The sequence below is a fragment of the Alosa alosa genome, chromosome 14 (genome assembly GCF_017589495.1).
Source record: "Alosa alosa isolate M-15738 ecotype Scorff River chromosome 14, AALO_Geno_1.1, whole genome shotgun sequence".
Classification (NCBI taxonomy): domain Eukaryota; kingdom Metazoa; phylum Chordata; class Actinopteri; order Clupeiformes; family Clupeidae; genus Alosa; species Alosa alosa.
In genome coordinates, this window is record NC_063202.1 from 4,990,654 (window position 1) to 5,000,875 (window position 10,222).

Below are 10,222 nucleotides of genomic sequence, written 5' to 3' on the forward strand. Positions count from 1 at the left end.
GGTGGTAACATTAACGTTACAGACAACTTGAATTTAACTAACTGAATGTGTTAACATGAGCTAGCTAACGGTAGAACTATCACTGCCACTAACGTTAATATTACTGAACGCATGTTTGTCAGTCTGCTGTTAAACAACTCCATGAGGTGGTCATGGTTTCGAGTGTGTTAGCTAATATTTTGTCTCGAATTTTTTAATGTTTGTCAACATCATTCACTGATCATGGTTCGTGAAAGTCTTGATCTAAAGTTCTGTCAATAGCAGTGATTAATTTACTCTTTTTCTTTCTTTGATTGACAGGGCTGACCCCCAAATGGACCGTGGAATCTAGCTGTCTTCATGGAAGTAACTTATCACATGCTGATGCTGCTTGCAGCAATGTTTTCCAGGATTCATAGTCTTTAAGACCAAAGATTTCATCACCTTCTTTTGATGTTTCATGGTGTATGATACACACTTCTGATTCTTTGTACTGGCTGTCCATTCTAAATCCAAATCTAAATCTCCTCTACTCAGTTCTATTGTGCAGGAGTATTTCACCAGTAACTAAAAAGAAAATCACAAGGGTGGTGATGTAAACATTACAGGCTAATGAACAATTGAGAAAGAAAAGGTTTTTTACTTGACATTACTTAAACCCAGCCCATCATAACATAAGCTTAACCTCATGTCACTTACATCCTCTTGGAAATGTTGTAAGATGTCCAACTGATGTAGCTAGCTAGCCTGCACTGTAGCAGTTACTGTTATTGTTACACTGTTTAACCTGCAAGATAGGCAGCCTACAAAAAAACACCAAGCTACTGTTACAGGTACAGCGATAGGTATAATCTCATTCTGTCTATTCCCATTCAATTCACAAGCACAAGATAAAAAAGTATTTTGTACTTACATTTAATACCCCTGGAACTCATTGGAAGTTGATTGAAGATGGCATAGTTGGTAGTGTTGTGATAACCAGTAAATTGAACGAACAATCTTTTCACATAACTGACAACACCTTGTTAAACTGTCAAAATCCATCAACATTCTGTGCATGAGCTACTTTCTGACATTCTAACTGAAAGTGGGTGAATATCAGAATACATGATAGAAACATTTTGTAAACCATTTATGACACTATTGAAACAATTACTGTTTATTACAACTGTACAGGGGCGTAGCACCAGATCCTGGGCCCCTGCATAGGCAGTCCTGATGGGCCCCCATGTTCCTCAACCCAGGTAAAATAAAATGTATTCCAGACTTTTCTAGGGCCCTCTCTCCACTTGGGCCCCTATAATCAGTAGTGGTTTTACTCCCAGTCCGACGCCCCTGCAACTGTACATGAATAAATAGGCCATTTGCCCTGGACTAATAGGGTATTCTATTTGTCCATTCTATTGGATATCAACATACAAACCAGCAGTCTTTTGATTAATTCAATATATTCACTTTACAACCTGTTTCCTTATTGACTTTTACAACTAATAGGGCTCCATCCTATTTGTCCATTCTATTCGCTCTGTTCTATTTTGAAGACTTGTGCTGGCTGCACAAGTCTAATTTAAGGCTCTCACAAATAAATAATATGGGCATATTATACATTTTCTGAATCATCAGAGTGTCTTGAGTATTGTAGCTGTTGAATTGTGTGTCCCTGGTGTTCTTTCATGCCACAGGGATAAAAGTAAGCTGGGATAAAAGAAAGCATACAGTTTAGGCGGAAATTGTGAGAAAACATGTGTTATTTCTGGTTTAAAGAAGTCATGTGACCTCTGTGTTTGTCAGTACTTGTCAGATTCAGTACTCGGCTTAAAAGAAAGCCTAAAAGGTCCCATTTCCAATGATACCAAGCAAAATATTATAGAATATTGACAATATCTCAACCATGAGCCTAAATCAGATATAGCCTACACCAGATTTCAAAAACGGAATTTATCTTAGGGGGTTAGTAACTTCATGAGCTGAAAAAAGTGATTTCGCTACCACTCCTGCACTGCTATCATGATTTTTCTAGTACTAGGGGTGTATACCTTGCCAAAAAACAATGATAGCATTTGTCCCTCCAATGATACCGATCAACCCCCCTGGCTCATGGAATAATAGAAGCACTGCATAGAACACAGTGGGCTAAATTGCTATTAAATCCGCTTAGCATTGTGACCATGCTGCGCAAATTTGTTCAAAAGTGCAGCATTAAAAAGTTAAGGTAAACTCTGCTAAGGTCTTATCACAACATTGAGGAGACTAAACTAAGTTAAGTTACAGTATGCAATCAAGCAGTATTTCAAAGCTAACGATGTAAATGGAAAAGTGTTTTCCAAGACTCAAAAGTGCTTGTCCAAAGGAGAAGTACGAACCATTATTTGAGCTAACTACGTTATGAATTGCATCCACACATCAGCAACCTTTTAACTGTGTTAATGTTAATTGCAAGGATTCCCACACAAACGTCTTAAAATGGCTCTCAATTAGACATACAGTACACTACTGAACTTTATTGAATACCTCTGACTAAGAATGCATTACTTTGCACTTGTATAGTCTTTTATTTTGGAATCTTAAGAGCAATAAACATATATTGCAATGTTAAAGAATACATGTTTTTTCATTCATGTAATTAAACATGTATAAGTTGCTATTAGTGAATTAATTGGGAGATAATCGATAATCGAATCGAACTGAAAAAATAAATCGTTAGATTAATCGATGCATCGAAAAAATAATCGCTAGATTAATCGTTTAAAAAATAATCGTTTATCCCAGCCCTAGTGTGGGATGATCATTATGGCACCTTCTGAATGCATGCCAAGTTTCGTGGAATTCCGTTCATGGGGGGCCATATTAGCTACACACACACACACACACACACAGGCACACACACACTCCCACGCATGCACGCATCCCAAGCATGAGAATATGCAGGACTGAGCAGTGGTCATATTTTGTATCGCTTCGCATTTCTGTTTGCAGTTGGCCATTAAAAGTGCAGGGGGAGACCGGGTATGGTTGTAACACATTTTTCTTCAGCACCTAAAACTACCATTTCTTTTAAAGCTACAGTTCTGGAACTTTTCGGCAAAGTACCCACATTTGTCTACTACAAGTGGCAACCATTTAAATCTCTTCAACTATATTACAGAATTTGTGAGATTATGACAAATACAGTGTGTACCTTTGTTACAACCTACCCCACTACTGGGGTAGATTGTAACAGGTAAAACAAATGCAGAAACACAATGGAATTCCATTTGATATACTGATTTTTTGCATAAACAGGGTACACAGGGTGTGAAAATAGATTCACCAACATATTGTATACCATACAATCCGTTCTTCACATAGAGAATGGAGATCATATTAACGTTTTAAACTAAATATAAAAACCACAACGTTTATACTTTTGTGTGTGTATGTATTTGTGTCTCTCATGGAAAGAGAGAGAGGGCTGAACAGTCACACACACAAAGGTGAAATTAAACAGACATTAAATGGGTCTACTAGCCCCATTCCACAGGTTGTAACATATTCAAAAAATGTGTTACAACCTACCCCACCACTGTCATCCATTGTTTAGCTAGCTGTATTAGCATGGTGCTTTGACATTAGCAAGAGAGAGCTACACCATTCTTTACTAGAGAAACTATAGTTTGACCTGATGTAACTCATACAACTGTATCTACAATGGTAAAAGCACTAGAAAAAAAATAAATCTAAAAAAAAAAAAAGTTACTTTTCCCTCTTTCTTTTTCTATTTTTAGTCATCAACAGCTTTGTTTTGCTGTATCCATCTTTTTCCATAGACGGCAACTCACTACTCGTAGGCCTATCTGCTCGCCCAGCGCTCACGGCGCCCCCACTCCCTCTTCTATGTCAAAATTCTATGATGGAATATGAGATAGGGCGCCTACTCTAGCCTGTTAGTCCTCTAAAATGTTATAGAACATTGAGAAAATGCTGAAATGATTCAGAAACGGACAGCAGTAGCTACATATAGAAAATACCAAATATATTATTTTATTTTTTTTTACCATCGCTTTGGCGCCCCTATGCGCCGCATATAGCGCATACCCACTTTTTGCGCCACTGCACACACACACATACTTTCTCTCTCTCTGCTGCTGAACCTCCTGCTCCCCTGGAGTGTGCACAGACACAAAAACACATTTCGCACAGGTGTGTCACTATATATGTGGATCAAGATGGGGTGTCAGCCATGGAGGGTCTCAGTATGGTGCTGGGTTTCGTCAGCTTTTGAGTGGGACACCCGCTCGCACAATGCTGCTGTTAACACTTCTGACGGCAGAACCTTTGGGCTCTCTGAATCTTTAATGCCATTGGCCAAGCGACCTGGGCTGCTGAGGTCAGAGATGAGCGCCGGATGACAGCGGTGCGGGGTTGCCGTGTGTCGTCGCTAGGGGTAACATGTCGCCAGGGAGGAGGCATCAGGTGCGTGAGTTGCTTTGTGTGTGTGGCAGGCATAATGGCCCGTCTGTCGACGCTGGGGGCATCCTGTGGCACTACTCAATGCCTGTCCTGAAAAGAGCACAGGTTACCAATCTGATTCATACGGCCCACAGGCGACTTGATCTCAGACACACAAGCCTGCCACTCTGAATCATTTATCTCTCTCTCTCTCTTTCTCTCTCCCTCCAGCTCTCTCTGTTTTCCCAATGGTTTAGTATGGAGTTCATCAAGGTAATGTCTTGTAGTCTTTTACAGGGACTCATTATAATAAAGGTTATGGCACACTATTATGACTAAAAGCATTGAATATGCCATGCTATTTAAAGAAGAATGACACTCATGCATTTTCAACCTGTAAAGTATATTTACAGAAAACTTAGTACACTAAAACTAGTGCTGCTAAATACAGTAAACTTTAATTTGTTGTTTTTAGAAAGTACATGTACATACAGTAGGTTCAGCGAAAGCTATTTTTAATTCCTCTGTAACAAGCTCCACTTCATTCCCTAAGAAGACTGAGCACAAAAAGGAGGTCGTAGTAGACTAGTAGTTAGCAGTAGTCTAGTAGTTTTTCTTAAAGGTGCTATAAGCGATGCAGGAAGATGTGTGTTTCTGGTTTCAGTCTCAGACCAACATTAAATTTGTTCTATTTGCAGCTTTATAATAACCAAAGGGGAAGCTTTTCACAGAATCTGTTGGTACTGATTCTGTCTCTCTGACACACTAATGTCATAAGCGGGAAGGAGATGATGACACTTTGACAGATCCAAGACCTTATCAATGATCAAGACCTTATCAACAGCTGAGAGATCTCATTGCTCAGCTAAAGTGTGAAAGACATGATCTAATTATATTTAAGGAGCCTCAATGAAGCAAACTGAGATGGTGTTTCCACAATGAAGGGGGTCACCGGAGACACACAGTACGTTTCAAGTGACCCCTCCTCATTGGGCCCTGCCAAGATACTCTTAACACCACTGAGTCAGCTTCTGGATGAGCCATGGTGGAGTCAACAGCTGATCTTGAGACCCAGCTCTCACAGCTGGATCTGCATGCCCAGAAGTTGTCTGGTGGAACGACAGTTCAGTCAACAGCTTCCCCCTTGCAGGATTGGGTATTATAAACCTGCTAAAACAACACATCGAATTGGATTGGAACCAGAATAAATAAAGCTGTGTACATATTTCCTTTGTTTTCTGGCTATATTCCAGTAAAGAGTGAGAAATAAATAGATATTGTCCTTATGGCATTGTTAAAACAGCAAAATATGTAACCAGGACTTTTGCACAAAAGAAACCATATTTTGAGAGTTGAATTGACATTTAAAAAGACATTTCTAGAAACATGTTGGACACCTATGCTGGTTTACAAAGTGTTGAAGCTAGAATGTGGAACAATCTAGCGGTGACTATTCGGCTGTGGCCCTGGCAGTAGTGTTGGTTTGGCTTGGAGCCGGTAAGGTGATCTCAGGGGGTTTTGTAGCGCTGTAATCAGACAGCGACATCATCAATCGTGAGGGGGGGGGGATTACGTGAGCTACAAAGGCAGATAAGATAATGAAAGGGGCCTCAGCGATCATGGTGGCACAGCTCGGGTTGCTGTCCTGATTACAAGCCTCTCCCTGTCAACCTTTCTTTCTGCCCACCTCTGAGGTGCAGGCTCTCTACCTGTCTATCTGCTCGTCGGCCTGTCTACCACTGTTCTGTCTTTTTATGACCTAGAAGTTCCTCTTCTGTCCATGTACACCCATTTTTCTGTTTTTACCGCGCTCTACATACTTAATTCCAATCAATCGATTATTTAGCCTGCAAAATGGAGTTTCCTGGAGGAAACTCTTGCTCAACTTCTAACAACAACAACAACAACCAAACTGTGTCTGCATTACTTAAGACTGATTCTATATAAATAATATTTAGAAAAAATGTCCCCATCATTTTTGACAATTCAGTCACTTTTAGCTGTAACAATTACAAAACCAATATCGGAAATAATTTACATAATGGGATCTGTTTGCCAGGTTCCATATAAACGGTGTGTCTCAAAGGATAGATAGGGACCAAGAACATGCTTCAGCATAAATAAAATGCTTGTAAAGTAATCAAGATAATTCACAAATTGTACCTTTTGCTAGCATCTGGTATAATATGATATGATATGATATGATATATGATATGATATGGTATAATGCAATGATCAGAGCTTAAATGTCTGTCTAATTAAATACAAAGACATCATCTTAATAATCTGAAGACGAGTAAATTGAAATATAATATTTGATAGATTAGCATTAGACTATCCCAATGGGGTCTGTTTTGGCATTCATAATTGTTCTTGTGATTGTGTACTAAAGCTTATGCAGGGATAGCACATGAACTCTCTCTCTCTCTCTCTCTCTCTCTTACACACACACACACACACACACACACACACACACACACACAATGTTCCTTGCTCAGCCTTAGCCCTTGCATTAAGTCTTGTTAATGTTTAATTTACTCTCTGAAATGAGCTTACAAGCCGGTGATATTTACCCAGACACTGACGCCCCCGTTCTGTGCATTACCCTAACCACCTTGCGAATGGATGGGGGGTGGGGATTTGATGATAAACCCCTGCTCTACACACACACACACACACACACACACACACACACACACACACACCACAGGATCAGCAGAGTCAGCGGTCAGGCGACTAGAGCAAGACCACCTGTTGAGTGCAGGCACACAGACACAGACAGACACATAAACAACACACACATATTATATCCATCTGTTGTGTTGCATAAGTTCCTGTACATTGTGATGAAATATTTAACAGACAAAAGAAAATAGTGAGATCATTAAGTTTGCCATTTTAACTTGAACCTCCTGTATTGTTGTATGTACATAGCCTCTCAAACTCAGCTAGAGGGTCGTTGCTCCAAAATGCCATAATGTTCAGAAAACATTTTTTTTTCCCAACATTGGAACTTGAATGAATTTTGCCTATGTGTCTTTTTACCTAAGTCATATCCATAAAATCCAGCCAATGCCACTGAGGGGGACATCACCATCACCTAAACTCACCTCTTCAGCCACTGTCAACACAATGAGTGACAGAGTCAATCTTATTCTTTGATTATAGCTGACACTCATAAGGATTATACACAAATCTGTTTATGATTGATGGTAAGCAAAGAAGCAGGAGTATTTAAGGAACTCAAAGTCGTAGATATGTCAACAGTTTGTCCAAGGTCACCCAATTTTAGAAGACAATAGGGGAGAAATGGATGGAAATATGAAACTAAAGCACTGACATGAATATATTGAATAAATATATGAGTAAATATTTCTGTTTTGTCAAAATTGTTTGTTACATAGCACAATGTGGAAAAACTAAAAATTCAATAAATTATTCTGAAATGCTTGAGTACAACTACTGAGTATTATGACACTTATTCAAGAGAAACATTACACCACATTAGTTGTGAGAAACATTACACCACATATAGTGACTGTCTGTTACTTGAGATCCAGTTGACATTAAATCAGTTTAGCAAACTATTGGCCCTGGCAGTGGAGAAACAGTAGTCATGGTGATTAGCTAAATTATATCGTTCCACAGAGATAAGTCAGGCATTATTATCATGGTTTATTTCTCATTTTGTCCACTTGTGTGCAAACTATAAATATATAAGGACCATAATGCTGAAAGCAAATCTGTGTTTTCAGTGTTTTTTTGTTTGTACTGCAGTTATTTTTTCAACCACAGGTGACAATTCAGTTGAGTTACTGTTACTGTAATGCTTTAAGTGAATGTTTTGGAGTTAGTGCTAGAAGGGGTTAATTTCAAGTGGCGCGCACTGCTGGATCTTCTGACCTGGGGTGGGGGTTGAGCTCTGTCAGGGGACTCAGGAGAGGAGGAATCTGACACTCATCCTCCTCATCCCCCTTCTCCATCCCTCCTTTCTGCTGACGGCAGCGCCCCTGGCCACAGGGCAGCTGCCGCTCACAGTCAGAGATCTAGGTCAGGACTGCATGGCAGGGCCACAGCGCATGTGTATGTGTATGTGTATGTGTATGTGTATGTGTATGTGTGTGTGTGTGTGTGTGTGTGTGTGTGTGTGTGTGTGTGTGTGTGTGTGTGTGTGTGTGTGTGTGTGTGTGTGTGTGTGTGTGTGTGTGTGTGTGTGTGTGTGTGTGTGTGTGTGTGTGTGTGTGTGTGTGTGTGTGTGTGTGTGTGTGTGTGTGTGTGTGTGTGTGTGTGTGTTTGTTTGTGTGTTCTCTCAGTTTCTGTGTGTATAAGTAGCAATTCTCCTAGTTGAAAATAACCACTCAACTGACCAGTTACCTTTTAAACTCAATTCAGTCACTATTTATTTCAATCAAGTGAATGATTTAAATATTGACAATATTCATAGGTCAGATAAACATTGTTAATGTCGCCATGATGGATAAGTAGCTTGCCCTGCATATGAGAGCAGTACGTCTCTCATTAAAACCATTGCATAACCCAAAGTGCAGATAATCATTCTCTGAATTCTAATATTAGGCTGTTCTCTTCTTGAGCGCTCCTCTATAATCTCTGTGTTGTCTCAGCAAGTGTGACCCATACCTGACCTGAGCATCAGCTCAGCTTGAATACAGGTGTGTCTGACATAAACTAATTATACAGGCGAACAATCACGTATGCATGCGCACACACACACACACACACACACACACACACACACACACACACACACACACATCATAAATGATACATTTACCCTATGTCCAGATGTGTCAGATCATTGTGCAGAGGCCATATGCAATCCAAATGTATTGAACTATAATAATCATTCAAGTATTAAGTTCATAGATTTGAAGGTTGGAAGGACATCCAGTATCAATATATACAGTGCATATATGCAGTGGCAGTGTGAAATAAGACAGCTCTGCATCCAGCAGTTGTGCAGGGTGCCGCTCAGGCATCCCGCGTAGCACGCATCTGCCCCACAGTCACACTCTGCCGCGGCTGTAATCACACGTAGATCGTTCTTCACATTAATTATGCCTTCTGGATGACTAATTATCACAAGCTGCTCATAAGAATTAGCGCATTAGTCCCTTGTTTGCCGTTATGTGCCGCACTAGTGCCCGCTGGGTGAAGGCCATAGCATGACAGCCTGAAGGATTACAGAGGACATGATGTAGCGTAGAAGGAAAACAACTGTGCCAACTGTTGATTGCTCTGACGCAGACAGGCTGATCTGAGCCAATAGTGTTGTGATGCAATTGCATATAGATGCAGGACATTTTATACTAAACACACAAGCCTGGCAAGTTAAATGCAGTTAAATGGTAATTATGCACAATAGACACATGACTCAAAATCATGTCAACTGCAGTAACAGCGATTTCCATAGGAATGCATTGAAATGAATAGGAGTACCAAAAACGACAAAAACGGGCCTTTAAACACCATTTGGAGACATTTTAAAAATTATATGCATATCTTGAGTGCTTTATGTACCCAATAATCACCAGTGGTGGTTAACCTGCAACACAGCAAATTTAAACATTGGATGTAAATATTTCATGTTTCAAATGAACATAAACTTTTACTTTGTTTATTGTACTCACAAACACATACATGAAGTATGTTCAAAAAAGGTTATGCATCAGTCATGCATCAGTGGTAGGTTCATTAGAATTGCCCTGTGTGTAACCAAAGTTACAGCAGCCAATTACCAGCAATATGTTGCCAGAAAGAAAACATGTAATGATTCTAAAGAAACTCATCGCAGATG

General features: G+C 39.8%; 1 long non-coding RNA gene across 1 annotated transcript; it reads right to left on the minus strand.

Moving 5' to 3' along the window:
- Window positions 1–293: 293 nt before the first annotated feature.
- LOC125307553 lies at window positions 294–975 on the minus strand. The gene is made up of 3 exons (XR_007195741.1): window positions 893–975; window positions 679–782; window positions 294–546 (listed from the first exon to the last, which is right to left on the minus strand). It is a non-coding gene; the product is annotated as an uncharacterized LOC125307553 (long non-coding RNA).
- Between the last annotated feature and the right edge of the window lie 9,247 nt (window positions 976–10,222).